Source organism: Aptenodytes forsteri, unplaced genomic scaffold (genome assembly GCF_000699145.1).
Source record: "Aptenodytes forsteri isolate BGI_AS27 unplaced genomic scaffold, ASM69914v1 Scaffold72, whole genome shotgun sequence".
Taxonomy (NCBI): domain Eukaryota; kingdom Metazoa; phylum Chordata; class Aves; order Sphenisciformes; family Spheniscidae; genus Aptenodytes; species Aptenodytes forsteri.
Genome location: NW_008796193.1, coordinates 3,631,213 through 3,657,953, shown reverse-complemented (window position 1 = coordinate 3,657,953; position 26,741 = coordinate 3,631,213).

Here is a 26,741-nt window from a genome sequence, read left to right as displayed (position 1 = left end):
CATTCATATAGAAGACCAATTGGTTATATAATTCTGTCCAACTGGGAATACTAGAGGTTGAAATTATTTTCACTTTTTAATGTGAATTTATGAAAAAACTCAAATTCTGTCCAAGAACGTTTTTCAATGTTAAAACTTTGAAACCAATTGTCTTGAAACCAATTTGGAAATGCTACAATTCTTTTTCAGTAGGGACTAGAACTCTGTCTCTGGAAGTATTTTTGCACCAGCCCTAAACATCGTCCAGTGACAAATCTTTGGGAAACATAAAGTCATAGTTTGCATGAGATTAAGAACATAAGAAATTAGAGATTGCTCAAGTGTATATTAAAATTTCTGAAAATCCCAACGTCCCTAAGCACACCTGAGCTTCCTGTACCTCTAGTGTTGAGACTGAACAAGCAGCATCCATCCCCATGGAACCACCGTCTGCCTCCTCCAGACCACAGCTGCAGTCCCATCATGATGCGCTGTCCAGTATCTGCCAGCTCCCGGCCAGGTAAGACCACTACTGTAACACCGTAAAGACAGGTCTGCATCCCCCGAGCTGCTTATAATCCTGTGCTTAGGCTGCAAGGAGGAGCAAGATCTCTACATAAAGAAGTTTTCAAGGAAAAGGAAAAAAAAAAAAGTAGTAACATGGCCTCACTGATTAACCCTAATAGCCTACTGATGCCTACTGGGCTACTCGCTGTAGAGGTAGCAACTGCATTATCAAATGGGGTGAGTTTTGCTAAACTGGGGTCAACAAGTCCCTAGATCAAGCCTATATAGCTTCCTGCTTTAGGAACATATACAGAAAAATAAAATTCCTAAACCCTATAATCTTTGTAAGACTCTCCTCATGGCCTCTGCTTTATAATTTGAAACTGATACAGAGCTCCTAACAGATTCACTTATTTTATTCCTGACCATTCAATTATTTATATAGTTTAAATAGGACACTTCTGCAATATATTTTCCTCTCATATTATTTTTGAAGCTATTTCACATAAGTGAGATAAGGTCCCTTTTAAAAACACTGGCTCTTTAGGTGTTAAACACGAGTAGTAAATCCACTTTGTCAAATTGCCCCATTTATAATATTTAATCTTCCTTCTGTAATCAGGAGAGCTGAAGTACACATTCAGAGTTGCTTTCCTTTGACACAGTTCTTTTATTACTGTCTCTTTTCCTCACATAATGTCCCACAGCAGCTGTGCCATTATGATGATGCTTTCTCTTCTTTTTTTTTTTTTAAGCAGCCTCTCTAGCACAAATAATTAAAACATGTATTTACCTTCCATCGCTTGGCTGAGACTAAGTGCACATTTTGGGGGAAGGGGGGCAGTTGTTTGTTTCTTTTTATTTTATTTCTGAGCAGTGACATATTGATGTTTCAGATAATAAATCATTCCAATTTGTTCATCCCTGCCAACAATGGTTTTAATCTTCATTTACGACTTGCAAAGTCCGTTTTGTTGGAAGCGTTTGATAAAATACTCAATTACCATTTTTTTTGCACTGCAGTTCAACTGCTGTGCTGATAAAAGGCTCTAGCTCAGAAGATAAACTGCAAATAATTCCTGAAGAACAAATGTCAGAGGCAGTTTACAATGAATGGGATTTTTTTTTGAGCAGATTATTCTCCCACCAAAGTGACAGGGCAGCTCAATATTTATTTTGTTGAGAATGTCATTTAAATATTGCTTGACACCTGCTCCCTGCAGTCAGCTACTCAGCACATTACACTTTCAAGGGGTTTAGAAGTGAGGTTCCAGCTCTCTGCATCTACTAACATATTTCAGGGACTCAGTTTAAAAAGCAGAAATGGCTGCTTCAGTACACACTTGGCAACTCTTTCCAGGTGAGTAAATGGAAATAATATAAAAATGTGCGTGCTTGCACACTTCTGCATATTTCAGTACACATAAGAATTCACAGAACAAATGTGTGAGAAAAAGTGTGGACCTAAGAAAGAGACTAAAGTTTTCAACTTGCTCCCATGCAGCTTCTTTGACATTTAATAAAAAAAAAAATTAATTTCAGATTTTTTTTTTCCTTTCACTTCTGTTTGAAGGAGAGAGCTACCCTGAGGTTTCCGTGTGAATCTTCCCCCGTGGGTATACTCTAGATGGCAGTGCTCAATGACTGACGGTAACACACTGCTACAATTCTTTGCAGCAAAATGGGATTCTCCCCCCTCCCAAATTTTGAAGTTAAAATATTTTTGACTGACAGTGGTTATTACTCCATCACCTAGTTATCTCAAAATAAAAGGATCATTCATACATTATTTTCACCTAATCAGTAGCTCTTTTCAGTCCTTTAAAAATCAAAGCATTCTTCCAAAAACAATCCACTGAAATCTGTGAAATGTACGTGAACATGCAGGGAGGATGGCACAGCACAGCAGGGCCTGACAGAAGAAAGCCAAGGACGTACCTAGAACATTCCCAGGGAAAAGGTCCCTGTCTTTTCAAAAAGCAACTAATTATGTGTTGTTTATCTTAATAAATTAAAGGAGTAATTATGTCTTTTGTTTCAGGTTCTTAATCTGTTTTCAACTACCCTGGTTTATTTGTTTCAATTATGATTTTTTTTTTTTTTTTTGTGCTAAATCACTGCTTGTCTAGGGGGATCCAGAGAACACACTGAAGGTGGAGCCTCCCCCTTTTATCACAAAAGACTTGGAAGAAGAGGTACGCAGGCAGGATTTACACACGCAGTACTGCAAGGGAACAGGAACTAAGCACAGGACCAAAAATCGGAGATACACTTTAAGCAGCATTGAATTAAAATATATCAAGTCCATTTAAAGGCCATAATCTGCTAAATTAGATCAAAGATCTACCTTCACTTCAGAGACATTTATATTCTCTCACAAGTGGCAGCAAGGAAAACGATACTAAACCAAAAATATGCTTTAAGTTAATACATTCATAATATCAAATACATGTGTGTGAGCTTAAGTAGTTATAAACCTAACGATATTTATAAAGTACTTCCTCTACCAATGTATATATCCACGTATCTATAACAGGCAAATATAAAATGGAAGCATGCAGAGAATTTTCTGAAGCTCTCATCTCACCTATGAATGCTTTGGTCTTCTCCTTCAATAAAACAGACAGATTTAAAACTTATGGATAAAAAGAGAAAGATGTTTTTATAGATAAAATTCTCATTAAACTCCCTTTTAAAATTATCAAAAATATTGGAGCTGCATTGCAATAAATGGAGAGAGCTATTGCAAATGTTTTGACCACCAGAAGTAGATACATAGACCTGAAGAAGTGAATAATGAGCATACACTTAATTTTAAGCACACATGCACATAAATCCAAAAAACAGACAATCATAGGACACATGCAGTACGATCCCTAGAACGAGAAGATGGTGACTAATCTTCTCAGTTCCAGGGTTAACAGAATTGGGCACAAACCATTATCTAATAATAATATGCTTTATTATAGAGACAAGATGGAGTATCAAACTCTTCAGTGTATACGTATGTGCATGTGTACACATGTATATGTACTGTATATACATGCTTTAGAAACCTATTATTGCTTTTCACTAGCCTCTCAAAAAGTATTGAGATTAATGAATCATTGGGTTTCAAAATCTCTTCTTTTTCCTCTTTGCTTTCTGTAGCTCAATACAGACATCATTACCTCTCCGCCAGTATAGTGATTCTGTTCGTCATGCCTGAAACAACTACAGCACAGAGATTAAATACAATCTATATCCACATAAATCATTGAATAAATGAATCATGAAATTAATATGTAAATTGTGTGTTTAACCTCTATTTATACAGCACTGTCTGTCACCATGTAGTAAATCTAAAACTAATTGCAAATTCACAACTCTGCAAAAAGAACACCATGGTAAAAGCTTGACATATTTATTAACTAAATGTTGAACTACATTGAGTAAGTAATTAACAGTCATGCCAGAACAGGGAGAGGAAATTATATTTAAGCACAGATGTCACCTGTATGAAATGGCTAAAACTATTTTAGATTAGATTTTGATATTAATCAAAGAATACTCCTATTTAATTTTTGACAGACAAATCTGTTTCCATTTATTCATGATTCCATTAAACACTCCGTTTTTAAACCTGAATGTCATGTCCATTCTCAGTCTGATATGTTCCTTTTAATATATCTTTTAAAAGAAAACGAGAAGAAGAGACTCAAAAGGTAAGGTTAAATGGTAATAAAAATCTTCCTACAGTATAGACAAAACCTCCTCAATAGACCAGGAAAAGAATTTTATATTAGGTTAAATTCTGTGATTAAGTTCTTTGACACAAAGAATTGAACATAAGCCTTAAAATACTATATCTGATTTCATTCCTATGTATTTCCAGTCCTTTCTGATAAACAAAACAGCACCTCCAATTAGAGGATCATGGAAGTTCTCTAGCTGCTAGCATCAACGCAGAGATCTTGTCTGAGGTTAGATCTGTTCTAAAATTGGAATATATTTAAGACAACCAACTTTCTGATAAACAAAACAGCACCTCCAATTAGAGGATCATGGAAGTTCTCTAGCTGCTAGCATCAACGCAGAGATCTTGTCTGAGGTTAGATCTGTTCTAAAATTGGAATATATTTAAAAGACAACCAAAATAGATGCTTGTGAAAGCATATGTGCAAATGTGTGTTTATAGCTTCCAGTAGACTAGTCAGTAAGGTAGTAACAAAGAACAAAAGGGAAGGGAGACCTTTTACCTTAGGTAGCTAAGATAGATATATCGATTCCATGGCACAAGGTAAGCAATACTGATCAGGAGTACCTGTTGCTGCCAAAAGCATACTTTATTGTGAAATTCATAATATTAACCCTTTTTTCTTAAAATCCTCCGCTGTTGAAACTGAGCAAATTCCATAAGAATCAACAAAAATAAAGGAAGTTGTATCTGCCTACAAAATCTGACCAGCTGTATTTCATCTGCCCTCCTTGCTTTTTTACCTTCAACAGGTCAATATAGGTAGTCTACGTATACAATTCCCATGCAGGATGTGAGCACAAGACAGGTTCATAACTGTGGAAAAATGAAGCCTTGCTGAATATTAGAACGGCGAAGTAAAACTGATTATATAATAAATATGTACTTTAAAACACAGCAACTGGCCTATTGGGCAAACCTGCTTTCTTAACAGGCACTGTAAATTTGAAAAACACATCGAGTAAACTCCAGTGGATTAAAAAGGAAAATGCACACTGCAAGGGAAGCAAGTGTCCGATTCCAGGGCAGAAAAAGGGTGAGATCCTGAAATAGCCAAGACTGATGAGAAAGCTCACACAGAATTTTATGCACTTCTGTTTCCAGGCTCCCAGTGAAGATAAACTCAGGTAAGCAGATAAATTGTACTTCATATGGAATTTATAGACGTAAGCTGTCCCCTCATGACAAATTTATTTTGTACACAGCACTCCTCACACTGTGCTTGATGAAGCTACATGAGCATTAGTATACCCATTTCACAACCAGCAAATCAGAGGCACAAAGAGATTAGGTGATTTGTCCAAGGTCACAACACGAATCATTTACAGGGCCAGCAATGAGACTTAAGTTCCTTGACTCCTGGTTCTGGCAACTAGACCATGATGCCTTTAACTGTATTACAGCAAACTACTCCTTGTGTCATCAATCTCAGACCCAGAAGCACTTTAAATCACTCGAGGATTATGACATTTTTATGGGAGGACAACACTTCATTACCAACCTGAAAACTTGGGGGGAAGAGCAGGAAAACCTCCCAAAGCTGGTGAGAAAGGAACCATGCGGAAGGAAGGCTGATCAGCTACAACAGAGGTTGGCAAACAGAGAAGTGAATTAAACAGCCCAGTTCTGCTTGATTTCCAGAGTATATGAACAGCGACCAGCTGCTTGTAAATCTCAGAAGTTACATTAATGCTTGTAAAACAATTGTCTAAAAAGACAAAGCATGAAAACTGCTGTTTACTATTCACTATTTCTTACCCACTTACCCATCTGTTATCTCCAGTTTTAGCAGTTTCAGGCACACAGAGAAGAGAAATAATAGCCTATGGTCTAAGTCCTATGGATAAAAGAAGGAGCGGTGGCCAGAGAACAGAGTGGACAGTACGCAGACAGCTTAGAAACTGAAAGTTTGAACAAACTATTGGAATGTTTCTGAGTGATAAATCAATTGGTGCAATCAAGTACAACCTTCTAAAGTCAAGTCTTTTAAAATAAATTAAGATATCCATGCATTTTCACAGCAGATCATTTCATTGTATGTAACTTAGAATACAGAACACAACAGAACTGCAGGAAAAACAACACATGGGCACGCTCCCAGTCACCAAACTAAGTAATTCTTACAGGGTTTTGGGGGAGGCTTTTTTTTTTCTTTTTGTTTTGAGAAATTGTACAAATCATTACAACGTTCACTGCAAGACACAGGAGCAATATACTTCAGTGTAGTTACTCCTTGACAACAGGAAAAAAGGGAACAAGGGAGAAGGAGGCTGCTCCTCTCCCATTACGTATTTGAACTATATGCATTGTCAAATAATTAAATATGGGAAATTAAGAGCAAGAGTAATTGAGATACTGTAATGAAGTTCTCTAAAAGCTGTCTGGACATGGTTCTGGGCACCCTGCTATAGGTGACCCTGCTTGAGCAGGGGTTTGAACAAGGTAACCTCCAGAGGTCCTTGCCAACATAAACCATTCTGTGACTCTGTTTCTTCCGTTCCCTACACTTACATTCACCTGCTGGGTGGCTTTGAGGAACCTTTTTCAATTCACTCTCACTAAATTGCAAGTGCTTGGATCCCTTTAAAAATCCCTCGTTACTTTATTCATGTACCATGCAATCTCAGCCACAAGAATCAACAGCTTGCTTGTGAAAGCATGGCCTCACCCTCCTGGGATGCTGCCCCATTTGAATGAAGTTGTCCTTTAGTTCAGTACAACTTGGATGCTTCTTCCTCTCTTTTGCAGGTCAAAATGAGAAGGCAAGATAAACAACACAGTGCTAATACTCTAATGTTCATCAAGCTTAGCTTGTTCTTCTCCTCCATTGAACAGATAAAAGACAACCCCACGCCACCCCCCCAAAAAAAAAAAAAAAACCACAAAGGTCACTGAGGACTGTAAGCTTTAGTCTGGAGGCAGAAGATTGTGTATGTGCAATGCCTAACACACCGAGCATCCCACTGGGCACAGAAGGGATTCAAATGATTACTCATAATAAAGTCAAAACATACAGATTATACAAATAAACAGACAAAGTACAAAGTAAAAATAAATATGTAGAACAAGAAATATAAATAAGAAAATATTAAGGGAGGAACAAGTGAGAAGGGGTACAAGAATGTGAAACATTAGGTGAGACAAAAGTAATACAGTAGATGAAGAGACTAAAACAGAAGAGATGGTATAGACAGTTCAGAGAAGGCAGAAAAACTTTTAAGTAGTGAAGAAAAAAACCAGTAAGGAAACATATCTGAAAACATTTAACAAGATAGATAAAAGTAGTTAAGGTTGAGTTACAACCATTTTAACAGAGTGCTCCAATGTCTTTGCAGAGGCTTGCCACTGCCTTCATTTTGGACCAGATCATCTGTTACCGACTGTAAGCTGACAGCAAGTCACCAAAGCAAGCAGAGCATAAAAACCCAAATATAATTCCAGGTAACAAAAATTATCTAAATAAAGTAAGATTGGAGCTTCCTGTAAAGACACAAGTGTTAATGCCTTTGTTCAGGACACTGGCAAGACCCTACCTGGAACAGCTTTAATCATCTGAGTTTTAATAGGAACCAGATGCTTTCTCTCACTTGTCTATACCACTCCTTCTCTCCATCTCTATTACAGTCTTGGTTTTTTAATCAGCTACATTATTTTGTTTGGCCTAGTGTTTTAGATTTAGCAGTCTTAAGTGAATTATTTGCCTTATAACTTACTAATTTTCATCCCATTTTTATTACTCCAGTCCTTCAAGTCACCAAGTTGTCTTTTCTATTCTCCTATATATTGACAGTATCTTCTTACATTTGTCATCAGCAAACTGCATTACCACACTCCCACTCTTTGAGCTAGGGTGATCATTAAAAATATTAAGTAAGATCAGCCACAAAACAATCCTTGAAAACTCCATCCATAACGTTCCTTAAGTCTGATAATTTCAAATTACATTTTACATGCTTAAGCCATTTTCCCCACTTTTACCAACCTCTCCAGGAATTTCCTATACTACGTGCTCTACGGAAGTCCAGATAGCAGAGGCAGCCTTACCCATGCTATCAAGTCAGCTTAGCATGATCTACCCATGGAAAACCACATTACATCGTATCTAGCTATCCACTTTTCTGCCTGGTCTGAATTACACTTAATAACAAATTTTATTTGAAGTTTTCCTTGCAAGTTTGAGAAATTATTACATCTAAATTTCCATGTTTCTACTCTGAAATCTATACTGACAAGCTACCTAAGCTTAATCAAAGCTCAAATTAATTTATCTTGGCAAATTTATATATATTTGTGTATCTATCTTTACTTAAGAAGGATCCGAAGTACGTACTTACTAGGGCAACAAAAACCTAGCAGTTTACCAGTTTTGCCTCCATCTTTCAGAAAAACATAACCACAAGCATTATTTTCAGGACTCTCAAAGCATTTTGAACAAACTCAGAAGAATTTAAAGCAAACCCTGTTGTAGTGCTTCTTCATACCAAATACAAGACAAAACTAAGCTACACAACAGATGCAAAAATGGCAGCAACCAGGGGAGGGAAGGGGAAGAAAAAAGAAAAAAGTTTGCTTGCATTCAGAGCTAGCTTTCATAGGCAGTGCTTATGTGCCATGGGCTAATCCTGAATTTCTCGAAGACATCCAAGCAGACAAGCAAGTCCCTGGCAAGCGTGTGCCGCATTATGATTTTTTTACTGCTCCTGGGTCCTCCTCGGAAACCACTGCTCAGAGGCTTGCCTTCTGGGGGCAGGCGGGACTGGACAACCACAACTTGCTCGCTCCTTATCACAACCTTAAGGCAATGAACAGGATCTCCTTTTCCCAACTTTTCACTGCTGCACAGGTGGCGGCTCCCTGAGGTGTCACCACCTTGGACCTCACTTCCCACACAGAAGTTTAAAGCAGTCCATCGCTACTGCTCCTAGATTAAAAGCACCGAGAAAGGGAGAGGGGAGATACCATAAAGCAGCTTGTTTCCTTCCATGCGCAGGGAGAAGACTGGCACAGTGCTGTTTTTCAAATCACTAATGGGTCCGATACTGTTTCCACAAGAGATTTATGTTAAAAAGATAAGTTTCCTCACTTTTCGTTTTCATTTCTGTTCCTTTCTCTATCTGACATTTCATTCTAGGAAGGAGAAAGAGCTGCTCATTTCTGCGGCAGGAAAGAACAATCTTAGATTTATAACATGTGAGGAACCCATCACCGTGATAGAGCAATCTTTCCACCAGACATCTCTCCATTACTGAAGCTGATGTCTCCCTGCCCTGGTGCCACTTCTGGACTGATCTGTCAGCCCCAACAGGGGGGCTAACAGCACTGCCATCTCGCACACTCATTTTTCATCTTTATCTCAGCAAGCTCTGTAGTTCTTCTTAAACAAACTCTTCAAATGCAGTTTCACCATTTTTATTTTTTTTTAAATACATTTGAATGAAACTGCACACTGAATGTGTGAATGCACATTTTCAACAGTGCATCTTATGTGACTTTATTTTCCATCTTATTTTACGATGAAGTTATTTTAGTTTTTATGAAAGGAAATAATGCGTAAAGATGAAGGCTTCATTCCACTGTGCTGACAACATACTGGTTGGAGAAATGGTGTCGTTAATAATGTAAACTTGATGTCTGTAAGCACAGCTGGTTTGGGAGCATCTTTTCAACAGCACTAATTTATACTTTGCCTTTATTTTGTGTTTTGGTTTATGATTTTGATTAGCCACTAGAATGAGCTCTCTTAATTGCTTTCTGCTAAACTGCTTAAAAGCAAAACAAAAAAAAATTTAAACCATGTGACCTTTATTACTTTATTAGACTTTTACAACATTATTAGATTAAAAAAAAATCAACACCCAACCTTAAAGGTTGTCAGGTACCTTTCAGGGCTCCAATGGAACAGGAAAAAGGGGAGGGGAAATGACGAATCCTCCACAGTATTTGCTCGTTAGCCATTTTCAAATCCTGTATCACACTAACTTCTTCCATTGATCTAGTTTACTTTTTGCATCTTGAGTCAATGTTTTCTGTACAAAATACATATTACTACCAGTATTAAAAACATCAACTCCTTTCACTAACTTCTTCCATTGATCTAGTTTACTTTTTGCATCTTGAGTCAATGTTTTCTGTACAAAATACATATTACTACCAGTATTAAACCTCAACTCCTTTCCTTTCCTGCCCTCCCAGGACTCCCTAAATTCATTATATATTTACTCATCAAAAAAAGGCAAACACAGTACAAAGAAGAAAAAAAAATGGCAGAAAAGAGTGGGAGATGCCTTCAAGAGTCATATTAAGACACAGCTCTCTTCGCACTCCTGAACAGACACTATACAAATTTAGTATTTACCTCTTCTGTCAAAATTGCTTTATAACTCTATTTTCTAAAACTACTTAGATTTTAAATTTAAGTCTCAGACTGTTACGAAAGGCATTCAGAACTTTTTGTATTTTATCCAAAACGTAGTAATCAAAAAAGAAAACACATGCAAGCTCTTCTTTTTGTTGAAATCACCCAATAAAAATTCTGGAAGACAGTTAAGGAAGTATGGGAACCTACGGCGGCTATCAAAACTGAAACAAACATTGCAAAATTAGAAATATATAATTAAGCTAAAACAAAGGTTTCCACCTGGAAATAGTGATTTTTCATAAAAAACCTTGCAACACTGAAAATAGGCCTCACTTTCAAAAGGTATCTTCTCAACACTTTTCACCCTACAGGTGCCAAACTGGATACCCCAAAATCATCATCACTTTTTCTTTTCCTTAAAAAAAAAAGGATTGGTGGCAACCTGTGACATTTCCACTTCAGTTTTCCACCGACAAAACACCACAAATATTTCTAAAAACAAAATCTGGAAATATCTCTGTTCCTACACACCTCAAACTTGTTTTCTGAAAACGGTTTTCAACACAACACCTAAGAGAAGGACAGTATATTCATCATGGGAAGCCTACTTGAGATGCTCAGCAATTGGAAAATTCCTGTCACCGTCATTGGCAAACTCCCATTGCGTGGTCAAAGCAGAATTTGTGAATCTGCCCTTTGCTGAAACTCAGTGGAAACACTCTTCCAGCTTCAGCACAGATAAGCAGGTTAATCACCTGATTTAAAGGTAGGCTGCTCTTTGTATTATCTCTGAAGTAAACTGACAGCCGTTAGGCTTTTACAATGACAATGTTATGATCAATGTTGCAGTCTCAGGTGTTAATGCTTCATCTACCTTTAAAAGCAAATGTAATAACCCAGAAAGATCAATATTCTAAGTTCCTTATTCCATGTTAAATTACTGTGAATGCATTGCATTACAGAATTTCATCAGTGACATTAACCATAGTCTAAAAACGTTAATGCCAAACAGTACATCACAGTTGTCCTTACTTACGAGCTATCAAACTCCTACAAAACATACAGATCAACCATAAGAACAAATCAGAAAATTATTTAGGCAACACTGTTCTTATTTGTGCAAAATTCAGCAACAAAATAGCTGAATAGCCTGAGTGGCTCAGGACAGTGAAAACAGAATACAGCCTTTCACCTCAAAGTTACTGGTTTACCAACCAGACAACAGCTGTACTAGCGATATGGCAAGCAACTTCAGGGCAGCATGCAGCAACATCCTGGTCTTTTTTGTTTCTGAACAAAGGACAATTGTATGAGGATCCAAAGTATATGAAGGGAAAAAAAAAAAAAAAGAGGAAAAGGTGGAGACCCTAATCCATGTACTACTTGCATTTTTCCCCCAAGGATTTTATTTAATTGAAATGAAAGTATCAGTTATTGTACAGTGCTACACAACAGTATGGTACCATACTAACTGTGGTATACTACCATACCAGTTGCTTGACAGCCTGTAGAAAGCTTTTGTTCATTTTTATGTCTTTTTTAAAAAGCACACAAGTATAAAATGGCTCCAGTTTTCCACCACTAGCTGTTCATTGCAGCTGAAAGCCATTGCTGATGTTCTGAAAACCGGAAGACAACAGTCTGGTTCAATGGGTCAAATGTCCTTCACTTATGAAGAATCAGGCCAGAAACCCAAGAAACCTAACTCATGAGCTACTGCTCTGGTTTTCACTACCCCTCAGTATTTGTCACAGCTTCCCAGAGTTGTAGTTAAGCCTCATAAGCATACACTCTAGTACTGCATTCTTCCCATAGCTAAATAATCTTAACAGGGTTCGCATGTGCTGGAAGGGGGGCTTTTTTTATGACGAACAAGGCAAATTTTTTTTTAAGGGAGAAAAAAAAAGACATTTTAATATAACAATCTATTTTGCAGCCAACTCAACTAACTTCTGTAAGGAAAACATTTAGTCAGTATTAAAAAGCAGAAAGCACCTTACATTTTGATTAATTTGATACTCTTGTATTATGCATAAAGCCACTCATTCATTTTGCCCTGCAAACTATTCTTATCCAAGAACAGATACAATCAGAGTAAAGCAGTGAAGAATTTTATTAAAGTAAACACCATGCTCATTACGGAAATAGACGAGCAGTGGGTAAAAAACAGGCCATTTCATATGGATGTAATAAATATTTTCATGGACACACATCTACTGTTCTTTGAAAGTTTTAAAAGCATAACTATAAAAAGCTTTTCTTGGTGTCTGCCTAAGCAGATGTCAGTCACCAACCATATTGTAGACATTTAAAAAGCTTCCCAAGTAGGAAACAAGAATGCTAGTATTCGGCAATGGCAGCCAGCATTCGTGCAGACTTCTTACCGACCGAACACAAAGCCAATCCCTCGTTTTGGAGTCACATTCTGATACTTCCTATTGATGGTAAAGCATCTCCAAATAAATACCTTATATATTAACTTATTAGAAAAGGAAACAACTACAAACAAATCCAGGTGCAGCAATAAGTATTCTTCATTAATAGATGGGCAATGCCAAACAGCAATTTCACAGCAAGCCACAGGGTAGGAACTAATCCATCTCCTAAATCTGATGGATGAACTTCCTTAACACATGATAAAAATATGAGTCCTGCTTTCTATCAAAAGTTGCGCAGGAGTTTCATGCTTGCAAAATGCTCAGGTTACAACTAAGACTTCCTGCTTCTACTCCCCAAATTACTCTTTTAATGATGCTCTAAGGCTCATCATACTTGCTACTGATAAAATTGGATAGATCATCCTAACGTAGTCTTTGCCCGTAAGTGAGAAGCTAAAACCAGTTCATTAGCAATTGAGGTATATGAAGTGGGGCACACCTCAGCTCTCATCTAGCTTCCTGGTCATACAGGCCACATCTGCTCTTATTTCTGTGGGCCCCGAGTTTGACTTGGGAGTTTTATCTTCTTTCTTCAGTAGGCTTCCTTTAGCAAAAGACAAGGCGACAGGTATCGGGGCTGGCTGGCTCTCCAGCTAATACGGGCATACTTGCACACTCTGGAGATGAAAAAAAATCACTCTCTGGTGCCACCCATCACACCAGAAGGTCACAGGACAACTCTCAACACTGATGGGCAGATCTAGACAGTGTAACCCAGGGGCACACTGCATCCTTCAGCTTGGCTGTCCACCCACAATGGAACAAGAGCTATCAAGTACCAAATACCCTGCAGCACCACACCATGATTTAGTAGATCTCCCTCCCACCCACCTTTTTTTTTTTTTTTTTTTGGGGGGGGGGGGGGGAGGGAGAGGGTGTTTGAGCACACATAATAGTTTTATGGGAACTGTGTCTGCACTGCAGTGACTCCGCTGTAATTGTATAAATACCCAAGGCAGCTTTATTCCAGCCAGTGCAGGCAGCAGCCTAAACATACCAGGAGGGAGCTTGATGAAGTACAACATTTGCTCTCCACAGGTTTTGCAGCCCTGAGCAATGAACTGCTGTAGGTCAGCTGCTGCAAGGGGCCTATCTAGCTAGCTTAAAGGTAGATTAGCTACATCTACATTTCACTGGAGACAGACACAGTCACTATTAAATACACAAATACTAAAGAAAAAACATTTAGGAAAAATGCCTTGACTTTTAGAGCAAGAGAAGGTGAGGAAAATGAAAGCCCACCCACTCTGTTGAGTGACCTCAACAACGAAGAAAAGGATGGTGCCCATCTACTCCAGAGTAGAAGCTCAGCTCCAGCAGGATCCATGGAGGTTAGCTCACGTGTTTGCAAACACCGAGAGAAAGCGGAGCACAAAGGCACCTCACCAGCTCTGCAACAGGTCAGCTGGATCCAGCCAGGTTTACAGCCTCTGGCACAGCAACAGCTGGAAGTAGAGAAGTCACTTTGGAGCAGAGACAGAACAGTGCATAATCTGGGACCGACAAGAGAGCAGTGAAGCATCAGAGGTCCCACCTTGTCAGGGAAAACTAAGGAGAGCGCTGGACTCAGCATTGCCAATTTCTCATGGAGGCTCAACCACAAAAAGGCTTGAGAGCTACTGCTTATTAAGAGCCTGAAAAATGAGGTTCCCAGATTCTGGGCTTTGCTTAATTGAGTAGCAGTAAAACCAGTACTGTTAATAAAACTTTTTTTGTTTGGAAAGTAACCAAGTTCTGTACTCTTCACCCCCTTTTTCACTTTTTATTAACTCTTAATATTGTGAATTATCTTCAATTTTAGTTTATATTCTTATGCTAATGTTTTAAACACCACCCCACCCCCCAAAAAAATTAAAATCAAACAAAAAACCCCAGACCTTTCACATAACATGAACTAAATATTAGCTAACATCCACTTTCACATTATGGAGCCTAAGGCCTAGGTACATGTACTAACTTTAACAGATGCATTATGTATCTTCTTTTTTGGTTCTAAATATACTTATGGTAGTATACATATATATATGCGCATGCACACACAGTCAAAAATGATCTCATGCTTTCATGAAAATTTCTGACCCTTCTTTACCAGTATTTTTGCAAATACTGCCTTTGTGAAAAATGTATGAGAGTAATGAAATTCCTGGCTGAGGCTTTAATCTCTAGTCACTTCTATAACAGAGGGTGGATCAGAGAGTATAATTTGCCGTTATCATACTGCTCATCTCCTGTGTTGACAATAGAAATCCTCCTGTTAGTTTTTCTTAGACAAACGTGACCCCAACCTGATATGACACTTTATTTTTTCAGCTGTGTAACAACAGTCTTAAACCAGGTGCTTTCTAAGCTGCATTATCCCATTTTAGGAAACTTTTGTGTTGCTATCAGCAAGCTAAGACATTAATTTTTTTTTTTTTTTGCTAAATTTGTAGGTTTAGAAATGAAATACTATACACCAACTTCTTAACGTTTTCACATTTTCCCATTAATGAAAATATTTGGCTACTTCATGTTCTCCACGCTTTTAATTAAAATTCTTAAGTATGGATTTTCAGGCTTTTAAGGAAATATCGGTAACATTCCAGCATAAATTGAAAGCATTAAAGTGTTTAAAATATTTGTTTTCCTTTGTAAAAATCTGAACATTAGTGTTTTCCGCAAGTTTTTTGGTAGGGAATATATTTTTTTTTTTCTTGGTTTTATGTCTGCATATTCATCAGTCTAAAACAATTTTAGACCCCAGCCTCTTTGGTATTGTGTTTTAGTACTTGCTAGCACTAGAATTTTGCACTATAGCCCTCGATTTATAGCCCTCATTTAGCCATCATGCTATTCAAAACCCTGACTTTAAATATCCGCCACACAGATATGAGTAACAAAAAGAGACAGAGTATAGCTATTGTGCCTTCAAAGAAAAGCAATAAACCATTCTGCTTGCTCTCCTTCATGTTCTTTAATTCATTTCATTTCATTTTAACTACCCAGAACAATTTCACCAGCCATTAGCCTGGAATGAAACCTTACAAAGGCTGATTGTTGTTATAAAGATGGGTCCCAGCACTCCCTCCCCCTCCTTTTCATAAGTTTTAGGACAAATAGGCTACTTCATAGCTACAGCTTTGTTTTTTAAAAAGAGAATTCTTGCGAAGCAAAGGACAGACAAACTGCTTCACATCCACATTCAAAAGACTCCAAAACAACATCCACACTGAGCTGGTCTGGCTCAGAGCCCTAAACCCAGACCCCGTTAGGAGGAACGGGACAACAAAGGAAGAATCTCTCGGGCTATTTTCTACACGAGGTGTACCAGAGTCCACCCTATATGCAAACACTGACATCCTTGCCCTCAAATCTTTGGGCGGGGGGGAAGCACCAAATGCTCAACTGCACCACGGCCAACTCTAAACATGAAAAAAATAAAAGCATCAATTTTATGAGCACATTTTTGTATTTTGCAGAAATAAACCTTCATGAGTGCCATTTCTGACAGCCTACGCCAAGAAAAAAAATGCACGTTTTTGTCTTCACTGCATCCATGTTTGGAAAACAACCTTAAAAAAAAAGAGACAAGTTATTTTTTCCAATTCGAAAAGAAGTGCACACCTTACATTTTAGCACCTTCATGGAAAGCTATGAAGAAAGATATTAATTCTAAAAAAGTGCTTAAGTGTTGGATTCTGCTTTTTCTAACAAGCTACTGGCATTTCATCAGGCCTGGACAGTCTATCTGTTTAACATTCAGACCCTGAACCTATAACAACTATGCCTCAAATTAGAAAGTATGTATATGTAGCAACATCCCCAACAAAATGTTCACAACTCTGTCCAATTCAGATGTATTTTTGATCCTTCCCAACAAGCAGATCAGAGAAATCTTTTCCAACAAAGTGTCAACAAACTGTCTGCACAGACAACTCCCTCCTCGGTTCGTGTATTATAGGGTTTGTATTATTTTTATTCCTTGGTTAAGTGTCACGCTTGTCAAAAGAGTGAACACCGCTTTTCCATAGTAACACGGTTTTGTGATCGAAGTTGTGAAACCTTCAAGACTTACAGATATTTCCACAAATATCCAGTATCTGCTCAAACATTAACACCACGAGCTCATAAATCAAAGGAATGGATTTCTGTGTTTTCTTTTCCAGAAAGATATCAAAACTGCTCCTGGAATTTGGACATTTTTTTTCCTCTTCCAAAAACAAACAAAGTTTAACTATTCAACCGGTATTTCCTTCATCATACCACAAGGAAAAAAAATGACTTAAAAGAAATTCAAAGTAATGATACAAGCCAAAAATGACTTTTCAGGTAGTGACAAAAAACCTAGAACATGAGATTATGTTGAGTGTGAGAGTGTCTATAAACAGAGCTGCTTTATCCCATCTGAGCTGTTATTGGTGATGCCAATAATCGGAGTATTTTAAATATGATCTCTGCAAAACTGCATGTTTTACTATTCACTTCTAAATTATGTAAATGAACACCACATTAAACTATATAATTTTAGAAGTATGCTTAGTAAAATAGACTGATAAATAAATCCTAACACAATTAAAATTCTTTTTCATATGACATAAATTTATAGAAATCTATCAAAAGGAAAAATTAAATAAACATTCCCCTATTTGTCTTAAGTACATATCTTTTACAGGTACTGTAAACAAAATTAAAGAACCTCTAACCCAGTTATGCCATACATGTGTGTTCAGTCACAATGCTTCTTGCCATGTTCTCCCCTCCCCACAAGAGTTTGAACATTATTAATTTCAAACTAAGCTTGAACCTGGATTTTCTTAAGTATGAATTTCTAGGACATCTCACTAGGCTGGGATGTGCACTACCATGGCATTATTGATGCCTGACAGTGCAACAACCTATTTCATGAAAAACTACACATGCTGAATCCATGACAGTTTAAATGAAGTCAGCTATGTACACAGCACCCGTGAATAAATACAAGCTTCACGTGGAAAAAAGACAGATAATAATGGCAAGCACACAGGCACGCATCATCTTCTAGACTGTTAGTTTCCTTATGTCCCCTCAACACTAAACTAATGTCACTAAGGCATGGCTTGTTTGTTTGTTTTACATACAGAGACATTTGAAGGTATAAGTGACCTTGCCTATCTTCTAACAATACCGATAATCAATACAGCATCAAGAAAAAACACCAACTGCAGGCCTCTACCTCTATGGAAGGTACACAAACACAATCTCCCTAACATTTAAACACAGAGGTCCCATACGGGTAACAGGAGAACTAGAGTAGGACTGCAAAGTCAAGAAAATATTTACCTTCAATTTCAACAGAAACAAGAAGGGAGCTCAAACCTGAGTGCAAATATACTACAAACAGTTTTTCTGGTTTTGTAGAGAGCCACATCTGATGAAATCCGATTTCCACAAGTATTGGTTACTGATTTAGTTTATATGGAACTGGCTCTATTCTGCCTATGTAATACTATAATTACTTGCTGTGTTACAGAAGTCAGCATCTGCAAACGGAATCATGTACTGCTTCTCAGTTTGAGATCAAAAAAGCTATGAATACTGCAACCCAGCTTCTCTCCCTACACTTGGCAAGGTCACTATTCCCTTCAGATGATAAAAATCTGATCTTGTAATGATGAAGAAACTACAAGAAAATATTTCACATTCAACATTGTGTTGACTCTGATACAAAATTTAACTAAGTAGAATATGTCTAATTTTTTTAACTGTGCAAATAAAAGTATTTTGGAATGTTTACAAAACAACTACCCATAGAGCAATAAAACACGACAGGACATCAGGTACTGCTAGAAAACAAGTAGCACTCCTGTATCCCTTTCCAATTATACCATTCACAAAAGTTACCAGAAATCTTGACAAAAACAGACGACACAAGTTTTATTGTATTAATAAAACTCCACAGACAACATGAGCCATATTTGTTCCATTCTACACAACTGTGGATTTGATAAGCCACCAGTGACTTCAGAGTCACACCAGAACTAGTTTTACGTGTGACTGCAAGGACAGTTCAGCTTCTCATTTTGGGGCATGTTCAGAGCACATGGCACCTTTCAGATATTACCACACTGAGTTAGAATGTTTCTGCCTTATTACACTGTTGTGTAATCAAAGAGTTAACATTGCACGATTAATTACGACTTTTTAAAGGCAGTACTGCTATACACATTTTTAAATGAACACTTAGTCCTTTACCTGACATTTATTTAAATATGGACTTTTCACCTTTATGCACTTTATGTCTTGCAGTTTCGTACTACAACATCATTAGATATCTCAATTAAGCAGAATCAGTACTTTTCATTCCAACTACCTAAACTCTCACCACTCTCAATGGGAGAAGATACTGTTCGCTTCCAGCTTCACAGTTCTCATATAACTACCGAGAACTGTTAAATTGAAATACTGTTCTATCCCACAGGATAAAGGGATCACCAGGAATAACTCTGCCCTGAAACAGACTGGCTGTTTACATTTAAACAGCACTGTGCATCCGACCAGATATTAACAATTAAATATTTTTTAACATCTCCAGCTTCAACACCTTACATGTCTTAATTTCTGTTCTGAGGCATCTACATTAATTATGACAAATGCCATAACTCACTCTAACAGCTGTATGCAACTGGCTGAGGCAGAAGCAGGTTCATAACCTGTCTTGCACTAGGCAAGACCTCAGCATTTGAGAGCTACACATTCAAAAAGTGCAAACCCTTTTTCTTCTCTAGATTGCTTTAAGTGTGTGTATATATATATATGATTGCATATTAACATTAGAAAAATCATCTAACAAAATACAATGTAATACATGTTCAAATCAAATAGTAAACCAAACAATTATAATTCATAATAGAATATTTATGTCCATTTACAGACTCTCTTCAAGCAAGATATTGCTACCGAGACATTAATATTCCAAATCGTTTTGATGATCTGCCCGACAGGCTCTCTACTGCATCTGCTACACCCTGCATGTTGTCACGCAGTAACAACGGAGGGCAATTCAAATATGTAAGTTTACATATTGTTACATGTCTCTGCATAGCTTAGCAAATAGAGAACTCGCTATATATAAACATACATCTACGCCTAGGAAGGCCAGCCTACAAAGAAAAGCGGGGTTTAGCATTTTAACATATAGTGGGTTTTGTGGGAGAAAAATTGCGAGTTTCACTTCCTCAGAAGTCAATTTCTGGAACACAGAACAGCACACTCCATCAGAGGGGTGCCAGGAAATTTTAGTGGCAAGCAGCAACGTGTGGTCATCTCCGCTTCACCCCCTGCCCCCCAATTAAAAAAAAAAAAAAAAAGAATTCTCATTAAACATACTCTCTGAGTCAGATAGGAGTTTGTACTTCCTTCTCACAAAGACAGCTTCTTGTTACACCCCACCGAGCGGCCTGGAATTCACAAGTTTCGCTCTCTTTACTAACAGCATCAGTGAATCCAGACAATGAAGCTGAAGGTATTAAAAGCTAATCACAAAGTGGCCACACAGGGATGAAAGGAGAGTTAAGGCACCAACTCCCTTGTACGAACAGCTTGGATCACAGGTATTGACACAGAGTAAAAACAGCTTTTACAGAAATGCGTGGAACTAGGAAATTCCACACAACTATCAGAGAACTTTTCCTGAGAGCAAGAAGAAATTCAGAAGCAGACTGTAACTTAAAATAAGAACTACATTAATTATCCATGAGGGAAACGAAGTAAAACAACTGGTCTAAACAAGCAGAGTTTCCATACAACAGCTTATTTGTCCCTTCCATCCTTGCTACTTACAGTGACACAAAACACAGATTGGCACTCGGGGAAAGCAGCAATAAGGAATGTGTCTTCTGGAGCACTGTTTCCAAGTTCAGCCTAGTCCCACAGAAGCTGTAAAAACTTCCAAGTCTGCTAAATCTGTTGTATTTATTCCGCATGTTCAGATGCTACGTAAGTGTTCTTAAAAAACATTAAGTTTTATAAATAGCATTGCAACTGCTTGAAATTGTGGGATGCAGTTGTCTCCTGTTGTAATCAATGACAAAAATTAACTGACCTCAGCAGGTGCAGGTCCCCCACCAGACCAAAACTCAGGCTTGCAATCACTGCATGTAAATGCCCAAAACCTGGCTGGAAACCCATACAAAAGATATCCCTTAACTTTATCAGTATCGTGGAAGTACCACATAATATTCTGAAGTAGTATTTGACTTTCTCAGAGGATAATAAGGACATTTTACAGGCCTGTGCTTCTCCGTCAAATCATCAGTCTTCATCATGTTCATCGCTGCATCCCAAGGTAACAGCATGGACGCTGAATAAAATCAAACCAAGAACCGCAGTAACTCCAGAACACACAAAGCTCGTTAGTCTCATGGTCTCCCTAAAGATAATGTTTTCACAATACAGAGTTCAACAGGAACTTTACAGCAAATCTGGGGACATGATTCCACCTCTTGAGCCTGTACCTAGCTCTTTATCTTAATGTTAAGATTGCTTTGCAAAACATATTGGAAATTCACGCAACTCCTATTACTTTCAACGCATCTGTCAGTGACCACAGTTCCTCACTGCCATTATACCTGGAAAAGCAGCCCCTCCATATGAACACAGTCAATACTTCCAGCTGAAGATGATAAAGAAGTGTACTGTAATTTGCTTCAAGGATGCTTTCCAAAGGTCTGAAGCCATTCTTCATACGTAAAGGCTGGAAGACACTAGATACAGGGACAGACAAGCCAGCTTTATTCAACAATAATATTAAAATAAAGAGGGGGGGGGAGGACAGGACCCCCCCAAAAAAAACCAACACAAAAATCCAATCAACCAACCCCACATCAGGAAACTGAAATGGGACCCAAAATATTGCAGGCTTAATACTGTATTAATCCTCTGTTAAACTACTAACAATATCCACAAGCATTGACACTCACTGAGAAACTAACTATTGCGGGAACAACAGCATACTAGACATGATCCTCTTGGTGAATAAATAAATGAAATAAAAAAAAACCACCACCACCTCTTCTATGACCCTGCACTGTCCAAGTTTACTATTTAAGCTGTTGCATAAGCCTAAAACCTGGCAATTCCACTGGCAAAATATGCTAGCACATTGTAATACACAAAGTAGTCTCTGAACAAACCAAGTCCCACAAAAACGGTGGAGACAGATTGTTGTTGTTACTTAAGCAAATATTCAGTTTTACAGGTGCTGAAGTATACTTAATCAGTTTAAAAAACACATTGGTTTTATAAAAGACTCCAAAACAGTAAATCTGTAAAACAGAACATTATTTAATACTCTTATTAACTGACATTTGCTTAATCACAATATCCAAGTCATGAGGAGATTTAAAATTGTCAGATGTGTTTAATTGAAATACCATCCCTAGAGCTAAACACTGTTTTTATAATAAGATACACGTTATTCATTAATAGCTAACTGGTCCCCTTCCATGGAAAAACCCACAGAAAAAGCAAGGGGGCAAGGGGAGTGCAAGGGAGCAAAATGACAGTACAGGGGAGGGGGGAAGGGGAGGTGTTTGCTTTAAGGGGTTTGGGGTTTGTGATGGGTTTGTTTTGGGGTTTTTTTGTTATGCATTTAGTCAAGTGATCTTTGTTTCTTTGTCTTTTCCAGTATCTCAGGAAGTAAGTCTTCATAAAAAAATGAAGCAACATTCTTCCTCTCTCTTCTTTCCTCGTAATTCTCCTCACTTTTCCTCCATCTCCATTTCTAATGTGGTTTTGATTAATATGAAAAGTTCAAACAAAAATCAAGTAAGTCTATGAAAGACTAAAACCCAAATAAAAGCACTTTTTGAAAACACGTATTTCATGGTTTTAAAACAAATTTAAAAAAAAAAAACCCTCATAATATTAGATACAATTTCATTATTTACAGGGTTGGTAACACTTTATTCCAGACCACTTTATTACCTAGCAGTCTTCCTTTGGTTCCTACTATATGGCTCAGTAAGAGTGATATTTTGCTGTCGAAGTTTTGGAACTCGAGCCAGCATTAGCTGCCCATTGGTACATGGTGCAGAAGACTTCAGCTATTTCCCCATTTCTTCCTTCCAACTCAGAAAATTCTGATTAATTGGCATTATGTTGCTAAGGGGTTTCCTTACCCTGAGATGGAAACAGACATTACATCTGCCTGCCACCACCTATTCCATTAGCTAGTGATTCTCCGCTTCAATAAATGAAAATATTATCTAAGTAGTTTGAATAGACTTTGGTGTAAACGGGTCAAATGAATAATGGTGTTTGGTTAGATAAGACAGAAAAGTCTATTCATTTCCTGAAACTATATTGAATGTAAATACTAAATTAACAGCTTTCTCCATATTAAAAAACTGTTGACAGTAAAGCAGTAAAAAGGAATTTTCTGAGTAATACCACTTTTGTTGTGAAGCTCACAAAAGGAAAACAAAAAAGATAGTCTTCTAGCTCCCTGATCCAGTACCTACCTCTTCCTGGCATACTGTAAGATTATCATATATACTCATCGAAACATCATCTACAAAACGCTGAGTCCAAATAGTTTCCTACTTAGCTTTTTTTTTTTTTTAATATTTACTGAAGAGTGAATAGTATATACAAACTGGAAAACCTCTACAGTACCTGCACACAGCTCTGACAGTTTAGACAGAAACTACTTTGATTTATCCTGATGTTAATATGCTGCAATTTGCAAGTGCAGTACAGAATTGAGAGCATAAGCACAAAAATTAACACTAAAATTCTCTTGCATGTACAGATCAAGAAACAATTATATTATATGGGAGAAAAAGTAAAATAAGTGTATAAAAATAACAGGAATATCAGTAACATTCTGCCCAAGAGTGTCCTGACAAAAACTTAACCTCAGACAAAAGGCTGTTTAGAATAGTTAAGACAATATGTTTACCAAAAAAACAAAACAAAAAACCAAACACCTTTGATTCCTTGTATTTTTTAGATTTTTTTTTTCCCCCTTGGTGGCCTGTAAGGAAAATCAGAACAGTAAAAGTAATACATGCTGGATGACATATGTAGTTGAAAAGCTGAACAACCCAGCAGTATACACTTGGATAACATGACTGTTATTTGCCTTAAGATCTCTAGCACAAAAGTTCTACCCAATATATTCTTGCTAGCAGTGATCTGCACCAAAACCAGTCTCTCTCAAGTAGCAAGTGTAGCATACATGACAATCTCGATGAAAGAGGCAATTAACAACTGCTACAGAAAATAATTATATATAAAGATGGTTTGAAAGACAATACTCTATCTAAAATGACCTCGCTGCATTCATAGCACTGATAAAACCGTTTTCCCTTAAAAAAATGCCGCTTTTTTTATTCATCAAAAGAGAAAAGCCCCAAGGTCACCTGTCAATAACAGAACAAACCCCCAGTAAATCACAGTGCTTCACAAATAAATTCCTCATCAGTAATTAAAACCAGGCCTCTCTGGCCCTGTGTTATCAGCTCATCAAATTCATTGCTCATCTAGAATAACAGATCCACATCTGCAGTCATTACAGCATGCCAGATAAATCAATCCTCTCAATGATGCTTTGAGCCATCTCTGCTCCCTTTTAACCAGCCCAATATTTATTTCCCCCTGACACTTCTGACATTCTATTTACTGTAGGCAAATGGAACTCATACGGCACCTTGTAATGGCTTTACCAAACCCCATTGTGGGGCATATCTTCGAAGACTGATGGTCGCAATAAACAAGGTTTTATGGTGTAAGTGTGAGCTTCCAACTTCTTTTTTTCCCAGGAATTTGACTTCTGCAGTGAAGAAGGTTTATTACATTTGATTGCAGGTGGAAAAAGCTATATCCACTTAGAGACCTGTCAGCTAAAAGCAAGCAGAAAACTTTTGAAATAATATTATTTTTGTAATTTTATTTTCGCATTGATAACAATACAGAATAAGCCATCTCCCCGTCAGGACTTGAAAAGCAAGCTCACAGTTTATCATTCCACCGCCACCCTCCCTCCCACCAAATCAAACACAGGTCTCCTCTGGTAAACTTCAGAAAAGGTACAACAGCAATATATAATCACCACATATGTACAAAATACATGCCAAACCCTCCCCAGTGTTGTTGTTCACATTCAAATTTGAAGTATGTGTGTTTAGAGTAGATACACATATATTACCATATGGGGTCAATTGTCTTTTTTGTGGTATCTGAGCCCAGTGAAGATCACGGGTTTCTTAAATTTACTGCAAAAGCCAAAACTTTTCACTGTTTGGTGCATTCTCCAATAACAAGTGTTCGGCTGTTGGCTTCAAAATAAGAACATGAATTGTTTCCTTGAGAGTGAAACAAAAAGCTCAAAAATTACTTTTCAGCATAAATTTTGATTGTTTGTACACTATCACAGCTGCTCTATTTAAGGAAACTGAGTGAAAAATCTGCTTAAATAAAAAAAAAAAAAAAACAAACCCAATTTCTAAAATCTGAAGGAGTGTCCCAGAATATAACATTTGTTAACGGCTCTGAGAATTTCAGAAACTTCTAGAACTTAGGCACATACACCCCTTCTTATGTGAAGGTGGTGTGCTTACATGTACCTATCTACACTTACACAGCACATGCCTAAAAGCATATGCTATCCATCCAGTAACCTAACTTTTGTACTAGAAATCCAGTTTCTGTGCTACAAAGAGAATTATACTATGTATAATTTGATTACCAAAACAGATTTCTAGTTTAGAAGTCCATGAAGAAAGGCTGAAACCCAGCTCCCAAAGCTGAAGCTTACCCCAGTGAGCCAACTGCATTGCAACTGGATCTGCGTCGCTCTATACAAACCGTCCTTAAGAATGAGCAGTGCTCCACATCACGCCTGTAATTATGCATGGCTCAAAACTGACTTGCATTAAATTACTGTCACAGTGTTAGTGGATCTCTCCTTTAGCACATATTAAAATCTTATTTCTATGTGTCAACGATGCCTCACTCATAGTAACATGAAAAGGCTGTTAAGTCCTTTTTCGCAACAAAAATAAAGTTAAAGCCTATAGGAAGCTATGAATTCAGATCCTCTTTTGAACACTGATTCAAAAATGACAGGATATAGTCTTTTCCTTAATGAAAAAATCTATATTTATCACTCTATTGTTCTTGTGTACTGATCCTACTGCTCTCTGAGGCCAAAGTTTGAATATATTGGATTTTGAAATAATAGCCCAAGGCTCTGAGATGCTGGGTCATGATACATAAATGATGAGAGGGGTGTTCCCTATTTCTCTGCTTCTCACCACAAAAAGAAAATACGAATTCCAGGATGAAAATCTTCAGAAGTCTACACTATCTGTAGAGTGCAAATTATGTAGGGATATTCACAGAACTATAAACAAGAACATCAGAATATACTGAGAAAGACGATCTGCCTGTTCTATAAATGAACCAGTAATTTGTTGCTTTAATATCAAAGTAAAATCCTATTTTTACCTAACCATAGATGTGGCAAGCTCAATTTGTTGGGCTTTATCTTAATTCCAATTGAGTTCGTACATAATAAAAGAATCAAAATATTTGAAAACACTTACTAATTCAGGAGAAAGATTCAGGGACTGAATTTACTAGTCTGTTATACTTCACACTTAGATCCTTAGGTATAGCAGAGGTTGGAAAAGAAGAAACCTCCAGCTATAGTCTCTTAGCACTAGGAGAAGAGAGACAATTTTTTTTTTTTTTTTTTTTTTTT